We start from the raw sequence: 24,366 nt of genomic DNA, 5'->3' as shown, positions 1-24,366 counted from the left end.
AGAGGAAAACTTTAATATGTGAAGTTTAAAGAATTCTAACTATTTAAACTTTGCTGTCAAGTTACTTGGCTTGAACTATGAAATGTTACTGATTCTTCTAAACAATAACCACTCAAGGGAAGAATAAATGTGATCCACCAATGCTCTGTATATATAATATAGAACCAACCATGGCAGGAAAATAATAATGATAGTATTAAATTATTTCATTGGTCAAAATTACTAGGCAATCCTAATATTTGGATTCATATCACAAAGTAAACAGATGATTGACTAAAATATCTAACTTTCTCTATTCTGATGTCATAGTTTCCTGTAATTCCTTCAAAATATTTTAAACTGTTGCTATCACATTTCAATATTTAATCTACATAGAATTAATTATGGTGCTTGGTTGGGGACAGGGATTCACAATTTTTTCTTTCATATGTATAATCAAAGGTCTGAACACTGTTTGATCAGTGGCCTATCCTTCTCCACTGGTGGGCAATGTCTCCTTTGCCATATATCAAGTTTCCACCTGTGCATTGCCATATTTCATCTCCCTGTTCAGTTCCATAAGCTTAACTTTCCTAGAACAATGCACACTGTCTTTATTGTTTATGGGTTTATATCATTTATAGTTTATAATAAGTAGTTGTATATATTAGAGGAGCCTCCTTATATTGTATTTGTTTTTAAAAATTATCTTGACTATCTTAACCATTTGCACTTTCATATATTTTAAAATCATCTTGTCAAGTTACAAGGAGGAAAAAGAAAGTTGGGATTCTGATTGAAATTTTGCCCTATTTTGTCTTATTTTACTGGCTTAGATATCCAATTTTGAATGGGGGTTCGGGGAGTGAGATTTTTCACCATCATTTTGTTTTTTTTCATCACTAAGAATTAGGTTTGTAATTTCTTCTTGAGTCACCTAGCTATATGTCTCCAAAAAATTGAAAATTTTGCTTGTTTTCAATTTTAATGGCTTAAAATTGTTATATCTTCTTTAAAAAAAACCTGCTCTTCTGTTTCTGGGGTTATGACACTACTCTTTTCACTGTTAGTATTCTTTAATGGATTCTCTTTTTCTTTGTTGTTCTTACTCAGACTTGCCAGAGGGTGTCTATTTTATTAAACTCTTCAAAAAGTGAGTGTTTGGCTTTGTGGACTCTCTTTATTTCTTGTTTTTTCCTATTTAATTAATTTCTTTTCTTATTGTTAGGATATCATTCTTTCTACTTAGAGTTTATTCTGTTGTTTTTCTAACTCCTCTAACTTTGGTACTTAGAATACCAGATTTCAAACTTTATTTATAATACAAATAATCAGGGTGTTAAAACTATCTTAAGTAATGGTTTACTTATATCCCCTACTGTTTAGAATGTAATGTTTTTGTGCATTTTCAGTTTAAAATATTTTCTAATGTCCATTATGGTTTTTTCTTAGGACCAGGAATGATTTGGAAGTGTATTTTATTATAATTTCTAAATAGATTTTAAGTTATCATTTTACATTTCTAAATTAAATACTTTTTTCATAAAGATAGGATCTCGCTTTGTTGCACAGGCTAGTGTCAAACTCCTGGCCTCAAGTGATCCTCTAGCCTCAGCTTCCCAAAGTGCTGGGATTACAGGCATGAGCCACTGCACCTGGCCTAAATACATTTTTAAAGAAAAGATAATATATTTAACAAAAAATTGATATTTTTTGATACCTGACTTATGTTCTAGAATATACTCAGTTCTTACAAATGATCCATGTGTATTGTGAAGAATATACATTCTCTAATTGTTGGGCATAGAGTTGTAGGTGCCCATTAGATCTGACTTGTTAATTGTGTTGTTCAAATCCTCCATGTCCTTACTAATGTTTTTGTCTGCTTTCTCTATTACATATTAAGAATAAGTTAAAGATTTCTTATGAATGTTAATCCATTAATTTCTCCTCATAATTTCATCCATTTTTTCTATATATATATATATATATATATATATATATAATATATTACACCTACAACAAAACAGGTTTAAACTATATGGATCCACTTATACACAGATATTTTTTCAATAAATGCAGTTGAACTTCCTTAACTGTGGGTTCTGAATCAGCAACCAAATAATGATCAAAAATACAATATTTGTGGGTTATGAAACCCATGGATAGGAAGGCCCAACTTTTCCTTTATGCAGGTACTACAGGGCCAACTTCAGGACTTGATTATGCAAAGATTTTGGTATCTGCAAAGGTCCTGGAACCAAACCAATTTCCTGTGGATATTGAAGGAGAACAGTATATATAGATATAAAGACTGTGGTTTTAGGAACTTATAAATTTAGATTTTTTTTGTATTTTCCTGTGAGAATTGTACCTTTGATCATTAAATATTGGCACTCTTTACCTCCCAAAAGAAAGTTTTTACTTTGAAGATAATTTTCTGTAATAGAGATCTATATATGTACATAGCTATTCCAGGTTATTTTGTTTAGTATTTGCCTAACATACTTAACCTTTAAGTTGGAAATTTTATGTGTCTAATGCCCAGGTATGTTTTAAAAATAGCATATACTTAGATTTTACTAATTATCTAAACTGAGAATATTTATATTTTGACCTGCATGTTTACTCCATTAACATTTATTGTGTTTAATAGTATATTTTGAGTTATTCCTACCACTTACTTGGTGCTTTATGTTTATCTGGCTATTTCTCTGCTTCTTTTTCTTTTCTCCTCTCCTGCTTGCTTTTGAATTTATCAGGCATTTTACATTCTATTTTCTCTCCACCAATGGCTAGGTAGTTATATAATACATGCATTTGGGTAGTATAAAACTAGCTTTTGTAACTAATCTTCATGTTTCAGTTGCTTAATACAATGTAAATGTGTTCCTTAGACACCTGTCAGCCCAATGCAAGTGTTCCTAATCAGCAAATGGCTTTTCTTTATAGGATAAAATAAGAATCAAGGTCCTTTTGCTCTTGTGCCTTCATCATCCCCAGGATGTAGGTGATCTCTTCATTTAACAGAGTAAGAAGACTGAGTCCCTTCTTAAGAGCCATGGCCACTGGGTGACCAACATCATTACCTTTTATATTTTACTGGATAGAATATTAGTCTTTGGTGGACAGCCATCCCTCCCAGCATCAACTCTATACTATGTCTGAGAACAAATTCTTGGTGGATAGCTAGCCATGTCTACAATAGCATATTTAACCAAATCCGAAGTTTTCAAATCTCTACCTCTACCCAAACATTATAAGGTTTTCAGAATGTTTTAACTTTGGTCATTGCCTCCATTTTTACAAATTATCACTTTTTTCAGTATTTTAGTTTTTTAAATTTTATCAAATCACTTATTATTATTGTGTATTTAGTTTTATACAAATAGACCCTGTTTATAGCATTTTATCAATATTAGGTCATTTAAGCCTCGTAGCCACCCCCTGAAGTTTTAGCACTTATGTAATAGGAACTATGTTCTCCTTATATTTTGGATATGAGAAGGTTGAAGTAGAAAGCAGTTAGTGAACTTGCCTTATGTCACCCAATTGTGACCACTTAATTAAGTGGTAAAGCCAGGATTCAAAGCCAGTCAACCTGGCTCCAGAGGCCGCTCATGACTCTGCTTTATGCTGTCAATGGTTGTTTATATTTATCCACATGTCACTGTTCCTTGTTTAACTACACAGAGATTTCCCATGGCAAAACTATTCTGTATAGGATCAGAGAGTAAATATTCAACCTTTGCAGACCATATGGTCTCTGACACAATCTACTGTACTCTGCCTTTGTAACACAAAAGCCGCCAGAGTCAATAGATATGAGACCAGCACTTTGGCAGGCCAAGATGGGTGGATCACCTGAGGTCGGGAGTTCGAGACCAGCCTCACCAATATGGTGAAACCCCGTCTCTACTAAAAATACAAAAATTAGCCAGGCATGGTGACATGTGACTGTAGTCCCAGCCACTATGGAAGCTGAGACAAGAGAATTGCTTGAATCCAGGAGGCGGAGGATGCAGTGAGCCAAGATCGTGCCATTGCATTCCAGCCTCGGCAACACAGCTAGACTCCATCTCAAAAAAAAAAAAAAAAAAACAGAATGAGCATAACTCAAATAAACCTGCATTTGCTGATGCTGAAATTTACATTTCATGTAATATTCATGTACCACAAAATATTCATCTTTTGTTTTATTTCAACCATTTTAAAACATAAAAAACATTCTTAGAGGACTTCTTATTTCAGATGAGACATATCAAGAGTTTTAAAGTCATCACTCCCAACCTCATAACAAGTTAAAAAACTGAATATCAACAACTCCTTTTAGATCCATCAGAGAATTGAGGACACAGAACATACCACCACCTGGAAAACTAGAGAGGGAGGACAATATAAGAATCACAACTTACCGGGCCGGGCGCGGTGGCTCACGCCTGTAATCCCAGCACTTTGGGAGGCCGAGGCGGGCGGATCACGAGGTCAGGAGATCGAGACCATCCTGGCTAACACGGTGAAACCCCGTCTCTACTAAAAAATACAAAAAATTAGCCGGGCGTGGTAGCGGGCGCCTGTAGTCCCAGCTACTCGGGAGGCTGAGGCAGGAGAATGGCGTGAACCCGGGAGGCGGAGCTTGCAGTGAGCCGAGATCGCGCCACTGCACTCCAGCCTGGGCGACAGAGCGAGACTCCGTCTCAAAAAAAAAAAAAAAAAAAAAAAAAAAAAGAATCACAACTTACCAGGAGCTGCAGCAGGTAACTTGTAGGAACACTTAAATGGTAATTGACGAATTGATGGAGGTTGAGTGTGGACTAGCTTGAGAGTTAAAAATTCCTGGGGATCCAGTCTTAGGGAGATCCCTATACCTTTGTGAGTTTTATTTTCAGGAGCCCAGACTGGAGGAAAATCCTCTCCCATTTTTTGGCAGGAGGAGAGAAAAAGTAAACCTTTTGAAATATGCCCAGAGCATTTCATTTTTCTTAACAAAGCCCTGGCCTCAAGGGAAACTACTGTAACAGGAATAAAAAGGAACACTACACAGTGATAAGGGAGTCATTCTGCAAGAAGACATTAAAATCCATAATGTGTGTGTGTATTGGTAGAAGTATGTATATACATATGTGTGTATGTCTGTATGTACACACAGTAATGTGTATGAGTATGTGTGTATAGATATATATATGTGTCTGTCAATATTGTTTCATCAGTTTTAACCAATGTACCACACGAATATAAGAACTAATAATAGAAGAAATTAGATCAGAGGTGGGAAAGCGTATATATAGGAACCCACTGTACTATCTCTTTGATTTTTCTCTAAATCTAATATTGTTATAAAATATAAAGTTATTTTTTTCAATATTCTTAGCTCACAGGAATTACAAAATCCATCTGTAGGTTGGATTCAATCTCTGAGCCATAGTTTCTTGACTTCTGATCTAAGAGATCTTCATTTCGAGGTCGGTTTTCATCTTTTTGAAGCATTTTGGAAATATCTGTGAGATATGGCACATTCTGTTGGTGGTAAACTCTATTTTTGTTTGTCTGAAAATTTTTCTATTTTATTCTTTCTTTGAATAAAGTTTAGCTAAGGCATTCAATTTTAGGTTGACAGCATGTTCTTTAAGTATTTTGAAGACACTATGCTCTGTCCTTCTTTTGTCTGTGAGAAATCTGCTGTAATTTGTCTTTTCTTTCTGACCACTTGTAATACCTCTTGTTTGTCTCTAATGTTCTATAGTCTCTGGGATAGGCCTGATTGTGTGTTCAAAAGGAGATTTCTTGTTATTCCTGTTTGAATTTTGGGAAGGATTCTTGACACTGAAGTTTTCTATCTTTTAATAATTTTATATATTTTAATAATATATATATATAGCAGTCTTTATTTCTTTAAACATTCTTAGTTATCAAATCCTCATATTCTTGCTCCTAACCCTTTGACATTCACCCCTACATGCCAAAATCTGTTAGCTGGATCTTGCTATTCTCTGCCTGATTACTTTTTGCTTGATCCTAAGGACACACTCAGCCCAGGCACAAAGAAAATTCAAAGGGTGAATGACCTAATGTTTCCAGAAGCATCCTTTATTTAATGATGGATAAGAAATTGATAAATAAGCATCCCCAACTTCCTTGTATCTTAGTTAGGATAACTCTGAAGCATGTTCCACCTCTGCTAGCAACATTCCCAGTGATACTGAGATTCAATTGTCCACAGTAGAAACTCATTTGATAATATATCATCTACTGACTTCTTTCTCTTTTCTATCTAATTTTCCCAATCGTTTACTGATATATTCTGGGACCATCTACCACATAAACTACTTGCATTTGAATCCTTCCCTTGCAGTTAGCTTCTGGAGGGAAACCAAAATTTTATTTTACATTCACCATTTGATATTCCCTTTACATGATGCTCCTGAATGGTATATTTGCTGTGTTTTTTTTGCCTCTTGATTCATGCTTTTGTTGGCTTATTACTGTGTGTGTGTGTGTGTGTGTGTGTGTGTGTATGTGTGTGTTTCTTTTGTTGTTGTTTAATTGTGAATTTATGTTTTGCATAATTTATTTATGAGACTCTTGCAAGATTTGGGTTTTGAATTTATCTGGGTTCTCTTAAAAGAGATTTGTTCTTTGCTTTCATCAGGCTTGCCAGAGTGTTATGAACAAAATTATGTTAATTATTTTAACTTGAATTTCCCAAACAATTTGTCATAGTGTTTTATTTGAATCCAGAAGTGGTTAAGGGAGCCAAGTCTCCCTGGGTGCAATTGGTTGGGCCTGGTCTCCAGAGCTGCTACGGCTCCCATGGAAAGTGTAGTAATCATAACAGAGGCTGGCAGATAAGGTGGTGGCAGCTGTGCCTGGTACAGAGGCAGCAGCCAGGAGTCCCACGAGGAAGCGGCCACCAGGCTCCAGAGGTGAGAAAGATCAGCCAAATATGAGATTGTACATAAATTGTGTCCAGTGCATTGTGTCAAAGGTATGAATTGCAAGAGGGGAATTTTCTTCTATCTGGAGCCCAGGCTAATATAGACAACTCACCTTCCCCAACCCAGCCCCCTGGCCCCTAGCTCACCTTGTCTTTGAGGGAATAGGCTTTCAAGTGCCTGTCTTTTCCAGGGGGTCTCAGTTCCAAGCCTTCATCTTCCACAGTCCTAGGACATTTTCTCCATTAGGTGTTGGGCCATTATCACCCAACCCTGGCCCCAGTGCATCCGTAGTATTAACATAAGCCTAGAAATGTGTCTTTCAACTCTCTTTTCAGTTTGATTTCTGGCAATTTCTGCTGATTTCTCAGAAATTCCTCCTTGTATTTATTCAAAAGAGCTTTTTGATAGTAATTTCAGCTCTTGTACATGAGTCTTTTGGATTTCTATCACATTGTCAGGAAACAATAAATATCTCTTCTTTTGAAAATATTTATTCTATAAATTTGTCTTAATTTTATAATTAGAAAAAATATTTAAAAGCATAAATAACTATACTAATACATACATATATGCCACCCAAGAACTATGAACCAAATTTACATGAATAGTGGTTAATTTGATCAGAAATGTTAACCTAAAACCATGGTTCTTAACCTTGGCTGCACATTTAAATTGACTATAGGAACTATTAAGAAACCATAATGCCAGGATTTCACCCACAGGAGGTCTTATTTTACTGGTCTGAGGTGAAGCTCAAACACAGATATTTTCATGAACTACTCAGGTACTTCTGTAAGCATTTCTGGCTAAGAACCAGAAATAGTCTAGACCCATTAGAGAGACTCCTCTGTAAGGAAAGAGGAGTGATTAGACTTAGAAAGGACAGGTTCAAATAAGACAGAACTTTACAACTCAGCATCAGCATGAGTGCCCTGAATGTGAGATCCAGTACTCTGTACAACTAGTGACTCTGATCTCCTAACTAGGACCTCCAGTCTAAGCTTTGGAATCAAGCCAGTTCCAAATCAGGTTCCTTTCTTACTCCTATAACTAAGTCTCTTCCTTATCTTCTATTTAATAAAATGAGTTTCCGACACCTTCCCTTCAAAACAGTTTTCTGCTTCAGTAACCTGCGTTATAATAACTATTCCAGCACCCTCTACAATTGGAGCTCTATTTGTATGCTTGTTGTATGCCCTACAGATTCCTACATTGTTGTCATTAAGAGCGCTCAGATTTGAAGTATGACCAACATGGGTTTAACTCCCAGTTCTGTCACATACTAATTCTGTGACCTTGGGTAACTAACCTGACTTCTGTATGTCTTTATCCATAAATGGCTATGGTAATACTGCCTGTGTTATAGAGCTGATATAATAAGAAAATGTGATGCTGAGTGTAAGTTTTTTATTATAACACCTGGCAGATGGTAAACTCAAAATATCATTGTTAATGTATTATTATTATTATTTAGTATCCCTTCCAAAAACCCAATTTCCCATGCTGCCTCATCTCATTCAGGGTAACTCTCAGGCTAGTCACTTCATAGTGCTTGACTCAGGACACCCTAACACCATCCTCCCTCTACTCCTACCTGCTCTGGCATCACCAAGTACCCCCTGACTTAGACCACCCATTCATTTATCCACTCAGTGTTTATTGAGAGTCTAATGTGTGCTAAGACCTTTGCCAGAGCTAGAAATACATTGAGGAGAAAAAACTGTCATAGCCTGGAATGTCACTTCCCACATCTTACCTTATGTCCTGCATGGAGAGACAGAAATGTGTGAATTTTTAAAATGTCCCCCTAGCTACTGCTGAGTGATGCGTGCTCACCTCATCCCCCACCACACACACACACACACACAAACACACACATACACACACGTACACCGATTATTGGTCCAGCTGAACATTTTCTCCCGTGGTGAGATGCTGGTCTTACCATGCAAACAGGTCTTTCCTTATCATCCCCACTAAGTTCTTTTAAGATCTTCTAAAATTCTAGGCACATAATTGGCATAATATAAAACATATTAAAATTTGCCCACATCATACAATAAATACATAGTATAGTAACTTTGTATAAGTTGGGCTAAGCTTCAGTGAAGCCAAAATTATTTTTTGAAGTCTCACACCTCATTGTAGCTCTTGAAATCTTGTACGCCCTTGACACTTTGCCTACATGCCATTACCTTTGCCCACTCACCTCATCACCATTTCAATTCTCCTTCTGCTCTGACTTAGTTTTCTGGAGAGAAAGGGGAAAAAAAGAAATGGGTAGATAAGTTGCTCATAGGAAAATTAGAAATATTCAAATTCTGCCTTCTTTGCAATTTTGTCCAAGTCTCAGATAGCAACTGATATCAAATGCATAAATAAAAATATGCACATATATTTAATAAAAGGGAAACCTACATTCCCTTGTCAGTCCAATCTAGTGGGAACAATTTTCAGCTTTTATATAGTGCTCAACATTGAAAAAGTATCTTCATTTACTTAACATTATAAACAAAATATAATTATAATCCCATATGATGGCAAAATTGAAAATCAGAGAAGGAATATATCTTGCCCAGGATAACACAGGCAGTAAAAGGAGAGCTATGATCTGACCGGTATGCAGATGTGATGTCTGGGAATCCCGATTCCTTATTCTGTGACCAACTTCCTGCATAATGCACAGTGATCCCAAATAGAACAGGGCACCTCCCTCGGAGGGAGCATATGCATATGTGTTCTTAAAGTACGTCTTCAGTCCTCTCAGAGCTTTGAGACTATATCCCTAAAATGCAAGCGTCTGCTGATTCTAAGCCCTGACTGAAGTGGAGCTGCACCCACATGTGCCTATTCAGCGCCAGGATGCTGTTTTACTGCTGCTCCCCTGTCTTTAGCAGCAATCTAAGAACAAGGACCTCTAATCCCATATCAAATTTGCACTGCATCAAGGTCAGTATCTCTTTTTACCAAAGTAGTGAATGCATTCTTCACAGTTTTAAACCAAATAATAACCATTCCATACAGACTGGGTCTGACTTCAACATTATTGCTTTTTTTTAAGGTCCATAACTGTCTTAAATTACTGTTCCTTCCAGCATCAGCCATGCTGTAAAATTTTCAGGGACAAGCCTTTACTGCCTCCCACCTCTTCCTGCTTTATTGTCAGTGGCAATTTTAATTCATTTCATTTCTGTGTCACTGTCACTCCAACTGCTGTCTTCAGCTCTGTGTGGTGTCCTGAAGTTCAGTGTTAATGTAGAAACCTTTGCTTTAATAGAAAAATCATGTTATTTGACTTTTTCTTTAACATTAATAGAGAGTCAGCCAAGGCCAGCTCCAAAATTCCGCAAAATAAAATTATTTCCAAATGCTAAGGGACCTTTCACTGTCTTTGAAAGAGTGCTAGTGAGGCAAGAATTACCATGTACCTGAAACAAATAAGAAAACAAGATTTTAGGGAATAAATGGACTGGTTTTTCTGAGGCTGGCTTTAGTTTCTTGCTTTATCGCTGATTGGATGGACCTGTGATTTCAGAAGAACATCTTAATCTAAGGTTCTCCCTCTCTCCTCGACCCCTTTGTAAAAATTGAGATACAGCTATTGCCAGTTATTTTCCACTCAGAGATGCTTTAAGTTTCAACCCAGTGGGGGAAAAAAAAAAACAAGGTACAAATTGTTACTGCTGACAATGGATCTGATCTTGTATTGAGCTAAGATGAACAAAATGCTCTCTGGGGAAGAGAAAGGTTCACCTATGTGAGGTAAATGAATTCTTCCACAGCTCTAGGGAACAGTGAGATTGCTGTATGGTATACTGATGCCCCAAAGAGTTTATTATCTTTATCCTGTTTGTGGATAACTTGCCCAGACTTGATATAGAATCCAGTCAATAATAATGTCTTTTTTGGATTTACACAGAAAAACTGGATACTATGTTTAGTACTTTTTTTATTTTTGTATCAATAAGTACCTTGTAGCAGAGGCATAGAAAGAGGGGCAGCTATTTATCAGAGCCAACATCTGCCCCCTCCTTGTTCCCCACCACAGTCTAGGTTTGTGGGAAGATGGTTACCTGAGTTGGCACACAAAATTGAAAATAAGGAGTAAAGAGGAAGGAAACAGAATAAATGTTGATAGTAGCACTTTCCCATCCCCAGATATCTTTTCCTTATTTTCTGTCTCTGTATGACAAAGGCATTAGAAGGAAGGAAATGTACCTTCCCTAAGGAAGGTAGGGGATTTATGAAATTGTAATTATTTCTGGTCAACTGATAGAGTTTCTGGTAAAAAAAAAAATGAAAGAGATGACTCATATGACTTATGGTCTTTATGTTCTGTGATACTTGAGTCACTGAAGTAGAACTGAATGAATTGATCCATATTAGAAATGGAGTCTTTCCTGGAAAATCCAGCTATATGACTCCTTTACCTCTGACCTGTATCTGAAATTGAAAACTTACCACTTCTGTCTTCGACCTCTCTTTTCTTGCTAGAAAATATGCTAAACAAATAATTACATCATGGTAACAATAGGCCAGGAAATTTCCAAGCATTTGGCAAATTGTAAATCAGTAACTGGTAGAATGGCTGATACTAAAGTTTTCCAGAGTCTCCAGGATAGTCTATCCTTTAACTCTGTAAGCAAATAGATTTTCCTTTTCAGACTCCACAATTTCCACAGTAAAACTGAAATTCTAAGAAAAGCAAGGTAACATTTTTTCTGTAATCTTATAGATGTTATTTTTTTTGTTTGTTCTCTCAAGAAAAATTTAACCCCTATTAGACATATGTTGAAATTGTAGATTTCCCACTTCCTATCCCACTCATCTCGGAAGTGTGCCAATTCTCAGATGATACAAAAATTTTATACCGCTGGAAGTCTTCACTTTAAAGAGATTCAAATGTTCTTTACTATTTTATGGCCTTAACTTGAAAATACAATGCAATAGAAAAAAATAGCAGCTACCGAACATTGAAAATAATTATTTTTCTGTTAGGAATTGTTTTTGCACTAAAAACAAATAAGTGTAAAGAGAGATTGGGATTAATCCCCCAACTAAAGTCATTTAAATCGCAGAAAATAAATTATATCCCATAACAAAAGCTTGACAGCAGGAAATTCTGGACTTAATTCAGCAACTTAACAATGTCAGATTTCTCTATGATTTTCTCTTGGCTTTCACTAATGGTCACAAGATGGCTCCAATGGCTCCAACTATCACTTCCATACACACAACATGTAAAGATAAAAAGCACAAGCTTTTATTAGGTGTCTCTTTTTAAGGGTAAAGAAAACCTTCTGAGGTACTCCCAGGAACCCTCTTTCTTTTATTTAACTGACCGCAGTGCAGCACATGACCATCTTTTGCTGACATGGGAATAAAATGATTATGATTGGCCTCAACATTTATTCCTCTAGTTTTGAGAGTGATCCAGGAAGCACTTAAGAACCCAATACTTGAATAAAATAAAGATTTTATTAAGAGGCCGGGCGTGGTGGCTCATGTCTGTGATCCCAGCACTTTGCGAGGCCGAGGTGGGTAGATCACCTGGGGTCAGGAGTTCGAGACCAGCCTGGCCAACATGGTGTAACCCTGTCTCTACTAAAAATACAAAAATTTGCTGGACTTGGTGGTACGTGCCTGTAATCCCATCTACTCAAGAGGCTGAGGCAGGAGAATTGCTTGAACTCGGGAGATGGAGGTTGCAATGAACCAAGATCACGCCACTGCACTCCAGCCTGGGTGACAGAGCGACACTCCATCTCGGGAAAAAAAAATATATATATATTAAGAATAATGAGGATGGGAGCTATTTACCAAAGGAGGAAAACAACAAAGGATGGGGTAATACTCTAGAGCTGGTAACCACAGGAGGTGTCACCACATCTAAGGCATGAAGAGGCAGGAAAAGAAGAGAAAAGACCATGAAGCATGGGCCATCCAGCAAAAGCTGTAGCCTGCCACAGAGTGAGGCAGCCACATGTGACTCCACAGGGAGCAGCCAGGAGAATGAATTCCTCAACCTAACTGTACTCCCTGTCTCTCGTCCCCCCATAGACAGAGCCTAACCAGAAGCCAGAGAACATGGGAACTCAATGATGCATCCTGTATGTCAGCTTCCTGGGCGCAGAGCAGGATTGTAAAGCTTGAGGAAGCTGGAAGATGGCTCAGGAGAGACAGCAGCTCTCCATCACATTCATAGAGCACTTACCTCGTGCTAGGAAGTATGATAAGTGATCTATATGCATAAAACAGGGATTTCACATGACAACTTCAACTGGGTAAATATGCTATTCACCACGCCCCCAGGAAAGAAATAGCAACATTGTTTTTAAAGATCCTTTGAGGAGAAATTGCATGGGAAATGCCAAGGCTGAATGGAGAAAGTATGTAAGCAGCGAGGCCAAATATTCTGAACCTGAAAGACGGGGAGATACCCCAAACCTGGGAAGGGGTGGGGGTTTTGACTGGTTTTGCAGGTAGTGAAGATCCACACCTAATTCAGTTTCTGCTCTCTCAGAAGATACAAGGCCTTGGAGTGAATGGCTGTGTGCTGTGCTAGGGGCACTAAAAGCTGAACCTCCCAGTCTTAGCAAAGGCCCCTACACCCAAGGTTGACACAGAACTAGCAGAGCCTCTGCTATTAGAGTTGAACTATAAGCATCTAATAGCAACTACCATGGGTTGAGGGGTTGAGAATTGTTTTCCTTCAAGACACAATATAAGACCCCTAGATTCTTTGGAAACAACAATCTGTGGCTAGAGGCAAAGAACAAATATGAATGATAATAGCTGTCTGACTATCCTGGTGAATGGCTGCTCATAGTGAGATTTAGTTTTTATTTAGAAGAATCATATGACATTTCTTACACCCAAGTGTGATAGGATAAAATCAATATCCTCAATACTTGTATCATCTGCTTTATCCCATAAAATTTGTGAAATAAGAATTACTTTCTCTATTTTATTGATAGTGAAAGAAAGATTTAAAGAGTCCAAATAACTTGTGTATGATCATTCCACTGAAAAGTGGCTGACTGGGACTTCCATTTGCCACAGTGTGCTCCGGAGCCTCTGTTCTCAATCACTATTCTATTATTACACAAAACTGACTGGTATGGAAATGTGGTCATCTTCTCCAAGCATCATGGAGCATTCTGTACAACATACCAGGTAATTTCATTGGATAATATTTGCTGCTACTGTACTTTAAGTAAATAGCAACACATTGAATCATTGTAAACATTATCCTACTTGATCCTTACATTTGATTCCTGCCAAGTAGCCAAAATGTTACAACCACCACCACCATTCATCACCATTTTACAGATGATGAAACCAAAGTTTTAAAAAATAAGGAAGGGAAAAAAGGAAGGAAGGAAGTAGAAAGAAAAAAAAGGAAAGGCTACCTAACTTGAGCAACTAGGAAAAGAACCAAAATCTTTTGACTCCTAGTTCTGTACTCTAATGCCTCTCTGCTTTAAGCACCACAAATTTTAAAAAGCAAAAACAAAAACATTGGTTTCTCCTTCCTACAGCACAGACAGTGATTCAGTGTTTGTGCAATGAGACTGAAAAGGCAAAGAGCTCTGTATATATCAGTGCGAGAATGCCAACAGACTGCTAATGGAAGTTAGAGAATGGGTAAATGGCAGACAAGGATCAGTGACTCTTTGAGGATCACTTACCTTTTCAATACAGATCAAAATCCTTAGTACAAACTACTAATATGCCACATGTGTCAGATTACCCCTCCATTCCATCAACAATATCAATGGGGTGGCCTATGTTCCTGTCCTGGTAGCACTACAACCCCAACCTTAAATACTGTATCTACGATGTAAGACTTTTCTTCTGGGCTGTGTTAGTGAAGTATGGCAAACATCTTTCTCTCTTCTTCTCTATTCCTTCTCTTCTTGGATTAATTATCTCAATTGATGCCATATTAAGTCTCACAATTTTCCAAGAGTAAAATTTGGTTAATCACCCTTGAAACTTATTTTCCATAATCCCTCAGAGCCAATCAGCCAGTATCAAGTCTATGCTCTCTCTGAAATGCACCTGAAATCAGATCCTTCTTATTCTTTCCCCACTACCATTATGGCTATCCCCTTAGTCCATGTTTCTATTTTTCTCCTGCCTGACCCTGGTAATAGACCCCTCTCTGATCTCTCTACCAGTAATCTCTCCCACACTAATTTATTATATATGCTCCTACCAGAGTTATATTTATAAAAGATGTTTTGATGACATCTGTCTCTTGCTTAAAAATGCATTCAGTGACATTCCCCTATTCATTAAAACTCAGTTCCTTGTCAGGGCCCACAAGGCCTAAGTGACCTGATTCCAACTTCCCTTACCAGCCCTTTCTCCCTCCTCTTGTACTCTAACACTACTAAATTCCTCTTAAGAACCTGATTGTATAATTTCTATGTCTTTACATATATACGTCATTTTTTTTTTGCTTTCACTTCCCTCTCTGCCTTACATTCTTCAACTTACCCCTTGAAATGAGCTTAAATATTCTGTCCTCCATGAATCCTTTCCTAACCACTTAGGCATGGTTAATTAGTCCTGTGTCAGGATTATAATATCACTTTGGCATTGGACTGGGGATAGCAGCTGGAGCTTAAGCTGTGTTCATGGTGGGATCCAGCTATATCCAGGCAAGGCTGGCAGCCTGGAGCGGAAAGATCTGTAGAAGCTATTTGCACTAGGAACGAGGGGCCTTGAAAGTATCAGGCCCAGACACTGACCAGAACCAGTTTTGTTAGAAGAAACGTTTTATGCACAAATGGGGTCTGTTCCTCAAATATTTCCCCGGGTCCACAATAGCCCTAAACTCCTATCTGAATCCTTGGGAAAGAGGACTGCAAAAAATATATATACTAAAAAACTATCTCATTGGGAGCTCAGTGGGCCACTAAAAACAGGAGCACAGATTGTTTGGGCACAGCCGTGAAAAGCAAAAGCACTTTCCTTAGGTTCATATAGAAGTAGTTTCATTACTGTTTGGATTCATTGAACTAGCTCTAGAAAGCTTGATGCAGCTTTAGAAATGGTCATGCTAGAAATGTTCATTGTCTGCCCCTCTGTGGGGGAAGTGAGGAGGGAAGAAGGGCTAGGCTGCAGAAACTCATCCCTGTGGCTATGGGACAAGAAGAGGTTTTAGCAGCAGGTATCCCAAAAGGGAAATAAAGCAATATTTAAAAAAATGTGGAGATTGCCACATTTTAGTTCAAAAAACCATATTAATGAACCCAAATGAAATACACCTTAGAGACCTTCATCCATTCATTTACCACTTGTTCATGAGGGTCTACTCTGTGACTACATCCTACCAGGTCCCAAGGACATGGCAGAGAATAAGACAGACGTAGGAAGGTGAAGGTAGATCATAAACCAGCCCACAAATAAAAACCAAAGGGCGTTTTAGGTATCCATGAGTTTAATAAAAAATTAAACGCGTTGATGTGATTGAGAGCTGGAGTCAGTGTAGGTCTCACTGAGAAGATGCCACTAGAGCTGAGATTTGAAAAGCAAAAAAGAATCAGTCTTATGAAGATCCTGAGGGAAGAACATTCCAGGTAGCATTAACAGCAAGGGCACAGGCCTGAAGATCATAATAAGCTTGGCATTTCAAAAACCCAAGAGAAGGTCATAGGGGAAACCACAGTGTGTAAGCAAGTGAAAGAGTGGTAGAGGGTGATTCATGAAGATGAGTAGGCATTGAGTCATGGAGAAACTGTTAAACCACATCAGGCATTTGGACTTTATTCTGTGTGCAATAGGAAACTACTAGAAGGTTTTAGCTAGGAATTGCCATGATCTGAATTTTGTTTTTGTGGCTTCACCATAGTTGCTCTGTAGAGCCTGGAATGTGGAGGGAAGTGGCAGCAGAAGGGGAAGTGGAGAGATCAGTCTAGAGACTATGGCAGCATTTCAGGAAAATGATGGTGGGTGCTGAGACAAAGATAGCAGCACTGGAAACAGAAAAATACTTAGTTGACTTGGGACATACTTTGCAAATAACAGTAGACAGGATTTGCTGACATGTTGGATGTTGGGGTGGAGAAAAGAACAGAATTAAAAAGACTGCATGGGGCCGGGCACAATGGCTCACACCTGTAATCCCAGCACTTTGGGAGGCTGAGGTGGGCAGATCACTTGAGATCAGGAGTTTAAGACCAGCCTGGCTAACATAGTGAAACCCCATCTCTACTAAAAATACAAAACTTAGCTAGGTATAGTGACTGGAACCTGTAATCCCAGCTACTCGGGAGGTTGAGGCAGGAGAATCACTTGAACCTGGGAGGCGGAGGTTGCAGTGAGCCGAGATTGTGCCATTGCACTCCAGCTTGGGTGACAGAATCCATCTCAAAAGAAAAAACAAAACAAAACAGAAACAGAAACAAACAAAAACAAATGAACAAACAAAACACTGCATGGTTTCTAGCTGAAGCAACACTTAGAGAAATGGCTAATTATTGAAAAGGGGAGAGAACTGGGAATAGGTTCAGGGAGAGGGCTATTTATTTTGTGACCTTTCAGAAATTCAGAGGAGATGTCAGGTAGGCAATTGGATTAAAAAACAGTCTGGAGGTTGGGAGAGAGGTCATGGCTACAGAGTTAGGTTCAGAAGCCATCAGAATATCAGTAATGGAAACAGTCCCAGAAATAAATGAGGGAGATCTGGAGAAGCAAACTAAGGTTTCACAACCTTAGTGTCATATTAGTGAGCTATTAGGTTGCTGCAAAACTAATTGCAGTTTTTGCCATTACTTTCAATGTGGAATTGGACAATAAGCAATTAAAAGTAATGGCAAAAACTGCAATTACTTTTGTGTAAGCCTAGTTTCTAGAATTAAAAAAAAGGTAAGGCAAAATTTTAGTAATCAAAAATTATCCTTGAAAATCTTCCAAATTGTCCATCTAAAGCAGAATCCTTTGTATATCAACCCTATACAGATACAAATTTCTCAAGAAGTCCAAAGAAGACTGATTTTGCTCCAGCATTAATACAAACTACTTCTGTGGTCGAGTACCAGATAAAAGCTGTGGTTGTACCAAAGAATACTAGCAGGTAGAATTGAATTCATGAATGTTCCGAGTATGTATGAAATGAGTTCACATTATAACTAATACTAGTCTACGCTTCTTTCTAGCCAGATATGTAGATTCTAAAGGGGGGTCTTCCAGTGGTAATGGAGGGGAGCTTTGTGCACTAGGTATCAAGGGTCCTAAGAACACAGAAATGAGACTGCTGAGAACATATGTTCCTGATTCAGGAGCAAAGAATGCATTTGCTTATTATGGAATATGAGTGGGGTAGTGTGTAAGAATTTGCAAGCCACAACACAGGATTAATGTCAACTTTACTTATAATTTCCTAAAACAAATTATATGTGTTTTGAGTTCCTATTCCAAAAAGCTGGCAAGAAATTCAATCTTTGTTATCACTGAGTTTGCTACACAGACTCTAAGATCTGCTACACAGACTTTGAGATCCCCAGAGCCAAGCCCAGTGCCTGGGAAGGGCCTTCTGGTTTCCTGTTCATGAAGTTCATTGCCTGTATGTTCACTGTTCAAGTCAGCAGGTGCTCTTTAAGAATGGGGACTCCAATATGTCTTTGTCAAGATTAAAGTATCCAAAATTTCCACTTGCACCACAGATCTCATCAGAGATTCCACAGCCACCCCAAGCAGATAAAATGTGCAATTCTTTTAGAAACTGTAAAGCCCAGGGCTGGCCTCCCCTTTGCCCCCACCCCTCTCCATAATGATGTTTCAACCTCCAAGCTTTGGCCTTGACTTCGCCTGCATTATGGCTCCTTGCAGCAAAGATCCAGTACAATATTGAGGTTGGGCTTTTAAAAACAAAACTAGTTTGTTTCTTTTGGCCCACAGTACAAAAGACTCCCAGACAGGGAATCACGAAGACTTGGTATATAGGAAGGAAAATACATGCAAAAGAAAGAAGGTTACAGTAAAAATTAATATTTTTATTTATATCCTGCTTCCATTTCTATGGTAGAGGGAAATGGCTTTATTGGATGGGGATTGCAAAGTATTCTGCAAATATGGAAAATAGATATAATCCATTAAAACCACAAACACGTACAGATCCAATGACTTGCTGCAAATTTAGTTCTTCAAGTCAGTCTTGAGTTGTCACATTGCTTATTCCCATTTCTAAAGGACACCGAATTCAAAAAGTCTTCTTAAACAAGTTAGAGGACATTGTTCTTACTACATTATCCAAGAATACAAGAGGCTACAGCTACCAAAAGACAGTACTGGGACTGGCAAGAAGTTAACCACATTTTCATGCTGAATTTGATGGAAAATTGGATGCATTCCAGTCTGTTTACAGTTTGGGTGGGAGGGACAGATTTGCCAATAGCACATTTAGCATGTTGCAGCATAGTTTATCTGTCTGCAAATCTGTCCATCCCACCAGACTATCTCTGCCTTGAGAAGTGGAATCCTGACACACTCATTTCCACAATTCCAGCAAGTCTTATGGTCTGGCATACAAAGGGCACTCAGTAAGTGAAGCCCACTACCATGATTGGGAAAAGGCTTTTTCCACTTAGTTTTCTGTTTGTCATGACACCCCTTCTGCAATTAAGGCCGTCATTTATTGCTTATACTCTACAATCCATTGACTCACTAGACTGGGGCCAATTTTTGGGAGCTCTTCATGACAAAGTCAGCCATGCTTCAGCCCCTTGGCTGTTCTCCCTGCAGAGCTATTCCAGAAGCTACAGAGGATGCTTTTTTATCTCAGACCTTCTGTTGCTCTCTGGTTGTCTCTGGTTAAAGAATTCTTCTATAATCCCATTAGGATCAGCTTTTCTCCGTCTGTTCCTTATCACGAATCATTATTAGATGAAAGACAAAAATCCTATCACTTTAGTTAACTGGGTCACTAAGAACCATATGAGTCCTGTGTTCCTGTTCTGAAAGCATAATTAAAGCCCTGACTAATTAGTATTAAAGTAACCTTAATTAACTAACCTAACTTACCACTAATCAAGGGAATGGGTCTTCCGAGAGATCGTGGATCATTTTCTAGTCAGTACACAATATAAGTTAATATACATACATACCCCTACGGATGCACTCATTAAAAAAAAAAATTAAAACTCTTCATTGTTGGGAGTGTAAGTTGGAGGTTACTTGCTTACTTGCTTATTTATTTATACTCTGCCTCTTCCCACAAAGGATTGGACTCAGAGGACATTATCTTGCATTTGTACTGCAGAGCTCTTGCCATGATTATGAAACAAGAAGGTATTTAGCATGCTCTTTACTTGCTCTGGGTTATTAGTAAGCCCATGATAATTATGTTACCAAAGTAATGTAGAGGCTGCTGTATCTGATTTCCACATTACAGATAGTCCCTAGTCATCTGTGTGACTTAGCACACATCACTTTACCTCCCTGGAACCCAGCTTCCTCATCTATATAATGAGGCCAGTTCAGTCATGCACCCCATAATGACATTTTGGTCAACAACAGACCACTTTTATGACAGTAATCCCGTAAGATTATAATGGAGCTGAAAAATTTCTATCGTCATGGTGATGCTGGTGTAAAGAAATGTACTGTGCTGCCAGCCAAAAATATAGGTTAGTACATTATACTTGATAATGATGATAAGCAACTGTGTTACTGGTTTATGTGTTTACTGTACTATACTTTTCATCATTATTTTAGCGTATACTCCTACTACGTATTTTTTAAAAAGATAACTGCAAAAGAGCCTCAGGCAGATCCTTCAGCAGGTGTTCCAGAAGAGGGCTTTTTTTTATAAGGGATGACAGCTCCATGCATGTTATTGCCCCTGAAGATCTTCCAGTGGAATAAGACATGGAAGTGAAAGATAGTGATAATCATGATCCTGACCCTGTATACTCCTAGGTTGATGTGTGTATCTGTGTCTTAGTTTTCAACAACAACAAAAAAGCTTAAAAAGTATACAAAAAAAACCTTTGAAAATAGAAAAAAAGCTTAAAAAATAGGGATATAAAGAAATTTTTCCTTTTTTGTGAGACAGAGTCTGGTTCTGTTGCCCAGGCTAGAGTGCAGTGGTGCAATCTTGGCTCACTGCAACCTCCACCTCCTGGGTTCAAGTGATTCTCGTGCCTCAGCCTCCAGAGTAGCTGGGATTACAGGCGTGTGCCACCATGCCCAGCTAATTTTTTTTATTTTTAATAGAGACAGGGTTTCACTGTGTTTGTCAGGCTGGTATGGAACTCCTGGCCTCCAGTGATCTGCCCACCTCAGCCTCACAAAGTGCTGGGATTACAGGCATGAGGTTCCTCGCCAAGCCAGAAAATATTTTTGTACAGCTGTATAATGTGTTTGTGTTTTAAACTAAGTGTTATTACCAGAGTCAAAATGTTTTTAAAAAAGTAAAAGTTGATAAAGTTTAAAAGTTACAGTAAGCAAAGGTTCATGTATTATTAAAAAAGAATTTTGTAAATTTAGTGTCGCCTAAGTGTACAGTGTTTATAAAGCCCACAGTAGTGTTTAGTAATGCCCTAGGCTTTCACATTCACTCACCACTCACTCACTGATTCACCCAGAGCAACTTCCAGTCCCACAAACTCCATTCATGGTAAATGCCCCATACAGATGTATCATATTTTGTTTTTCATATTGCCTTTTAGTTGTTTGTTTGTTTGTTTGTTTTTGTTTAGACAGAGTCTATCTCTGTTGCCCAGGCTGGAGTGCAGTGACGCAATTATAACTCACTGTAGCCTCGCATTCCTGGGCTCAAGTGATCCTCCTATCTCAGCCTTCCAAGTAGCTAAGACTACAGGTACATGCCACCATGCCCAGCTAAGTTTTTTTTTTTTTTTAATTATGTTTTGTAGAGATACAGCCCCACTGTGTTGTCCAGGCTGGCCTCAAACTCCTGGCCTCAAGCTATCTTCCCACCTTGGCCTCCCAAAGTGCTGGGATGGCAGGTGTGGTCCACCACGCCCGGCCAATATACCATCTTTTAACTGGACCTTTTCTATGTTTATATGTGTTTAGGCACACAAATACTTACCAATGTGTTACAATTGCCTACAGTATTCAGTACAGTAACATGCTATACAGGCTTGTAGCTTAACAGCAATAGGCTATATGTTATATAGCCTCATTATGAAGCAGTCTATACAATCTAGGTTTGTGTCAGTACACTCTATGATGTTCATGATGAAATTGTCTAACAATGCATTTCTCAGATAATTTCTTTGCATGATTGTATATTAAGGCCCCTCCCAACTTTTAGCATGCTCAGTTATTCTCTGAAAGTAAAATTTCTCTTGATCTCTAAGTCCTCTATCTTGCAAACCTAACAGATGTGATATCTATTCTCTAATACAGAGTCATTTTTTGTGACTGCTCTTAATTATCGGCCCTTTTGAGAGTTTATATCATACAGTCTCCACGACTGTCTAATGAGAAAGCAGAATAACAAAATGCTTTTTGCAACTAATTTCAGAAACACGGGAGAGGATCCAACAAAGTACCAATCTTATGCAGCTCTGATATTGTCACAGTAGTTTGCTAATCAAACATGAGCAGGGCAGGAGAGGGCCCACCTGCCCCGCACCAGGAATGTCAATCACCATCAGGTGATGGTCAGGCAGTTGTTAAACTATCTCTCTAAAATAAGAATGAACCTCAGCCAGTGCCAAGGAAAAGCAGTCCCCCAATAGAAAAACCTGAGGCCAGGCACGGTGGCTTAAGCCTATAATCCCAGCACTTTGGGAGACTGAGGCAGGTGGATCACCTGAGGTCAGGAGTTCGAGACCAGCCTGGCCAACATGGTGAAACACCGTCTCCACTAAAAATACAAAATTAGCCGGGTGTGGTGGTGCATGCCTGTAATCCCAGCTACTTGGGAGGCTGAGGCAGGAGAATCACTTGAACCCAGGAGGTGGAAGTTTCAGTGAGCCAAGATTGCGCCGTTGCTCTGCAGCCTGTGCAACAAGAGCGAAACTCCATCTCAAAAAAAAAAGAAAAGAAAAAGAAAAAAGAAAAAACTGAAACTATTGATCAGCTTTCCAATAAGATCTCAGGAGTTGGGTGAGTGGGCTCAAGCATGTGCACTAAGGCAAAATGGTAGAGTTTAACTGATACATGTAACCTTACAGGAACACTTGACTGGTAAGAGGAAGAAAAGCCTCAAGAGAACATGCATACAACTCCAGTAAATGCCTGTGCATATGCCCCCACAACAAGCACTAGCAGGCCACTGTGCATGAGGACAGCCCATCCCAAGGGAAGAATCAGAAGAAGTAACACAAGACCCCTGAAGCATGCCAAACCCTAAGGGAAAGTCAACCTGTGCACTTGATCTTTCAAGTTGCCTGCTTGGCCCTCTTCGAAGTGCACTTTACTTCCTTTCATTTGTGAACCCCCAAGTGTCTGAGACAGGTCTCGGTTAATTTAGAAAGTTTATTTTGCCAAGGTTGAGGGTGTGAGCCCATTACACAGCCTCAGGAGGTCCTGACGACATGTGCCCAAGCGGGTCAGAACACAGTTTGGTTTTTATACATTTTAGGGAGACATGAGACATCAATCCACATATGTAAGATGAATATTGGTTCTATCCAGAAAAAGCGGGACAATTCAACGCAAAGGCGGGACTACTTGAAGCGGGAAGGGGCTTCCAGGTCATAGGCAGATAAGAGAAAATTGTATTCTTTTGAGTTTCTGATTAGCCTTTCCAAAGGAGGCAATCAGATATGCATTTATCTCAGTAAGTAGAGGGGTGACTTTGAATAGAACGGGAGGCAGGTTGGCTCTAAGCAGTTCCCAGCTTGACTTTTCCCTTTAGCTTAGTGATTTGGGGGGCCCCAAGATTCATTTTCCTTTCACACATTCCTGTTCTAAAGCTTTTTAATAAACCTTCACTTCTGCTCTAAAACTTGCCTCCATCTCTCACTCTGTCTTATGGCCCTCGGTCAAATTCTTTCTTCTGAGGAGGCAAGAATTGAGGTGATTGCAGACCCGTGCAGATTCACTGCCACTAACAGTATCTGAAGAACCACACTTCAGTTCTACAGTGTAAGATATTGTGCATTTATCTATCATTTGCCATTGATGTGAATGAGTTTTCAAGAACATATCCTTAGCAGGGATTGGGAGTTATAGGGAACCAAAGAAAACATTATGATACTGATGTGGACATACCACTGAAGGAGACCAAAGTAAAAACAAAGTGAACCAGCTTGATCAGCCTCTTAATAATTCTCATATTTCTCAGGGCAGGATGGGCTGTACAGCACCCCCCCACCCACCACTTCCTTGCATTTTCCATGATAAAGAATCTTTATCTGTTTTAACTCAGGAACTTGTATTGAAGGAAGTGGTATTATTCGCACTAGAACTAATGTTTGAAGGAGGCTATAAAATTTCCCATCCTAAAGAGGTTTAAGGATAA

The 24,366-nt window shown here is 38.6% G+C and overlaps 1 long non-coding RNA gene across 1 annotated transcript in view; it reads right to left on the bottom strand.

The window, feature by feature from the left end:
• Window positions 1-24,366, bottom strand: part of LOC104001626 (uncharacterized) — a 120,348-nt gene that overhangs the window by 92,712 nt on the left and 3,270 nt on the right. Inside the window, exons 2-3 of the long non-coding RNA XR_673527.4 lie at window positions 9,124-9,165; window positions 7,061-7,139 (exon numbers count right to left, since the gene is read on the bottom strand). This is a non-coding gene — a long non-coding RNA (uncharacterized LOC104001626). The remainder of the gene's footprint in view (window positions 1-7,060; window positions 7,140-9,123; window positions 9,166-24,366) is intronic.

The sequence above is a fragment of the Pan troglodytes genome, chromosome 1, assembly GCF_028858775.2.
Source record: "Pan troglodytes isolate AG18354 chromosome 1, NHGRI_mPanTro3-v2.0_pri, whole genome shotgun sequence".
In the NCBI taxonomy this organism is placed as follows: Eukaryota; Metazoa; Chordata; class Mammalia; order Primates; family Hominidae; genus Pan; species Pan troglodytes.
The sequence above is the reverse complement of the archived record's forward strand: the minus strand, read 5'-3'. Positions and strand labels throughout refer to the sequence as shown.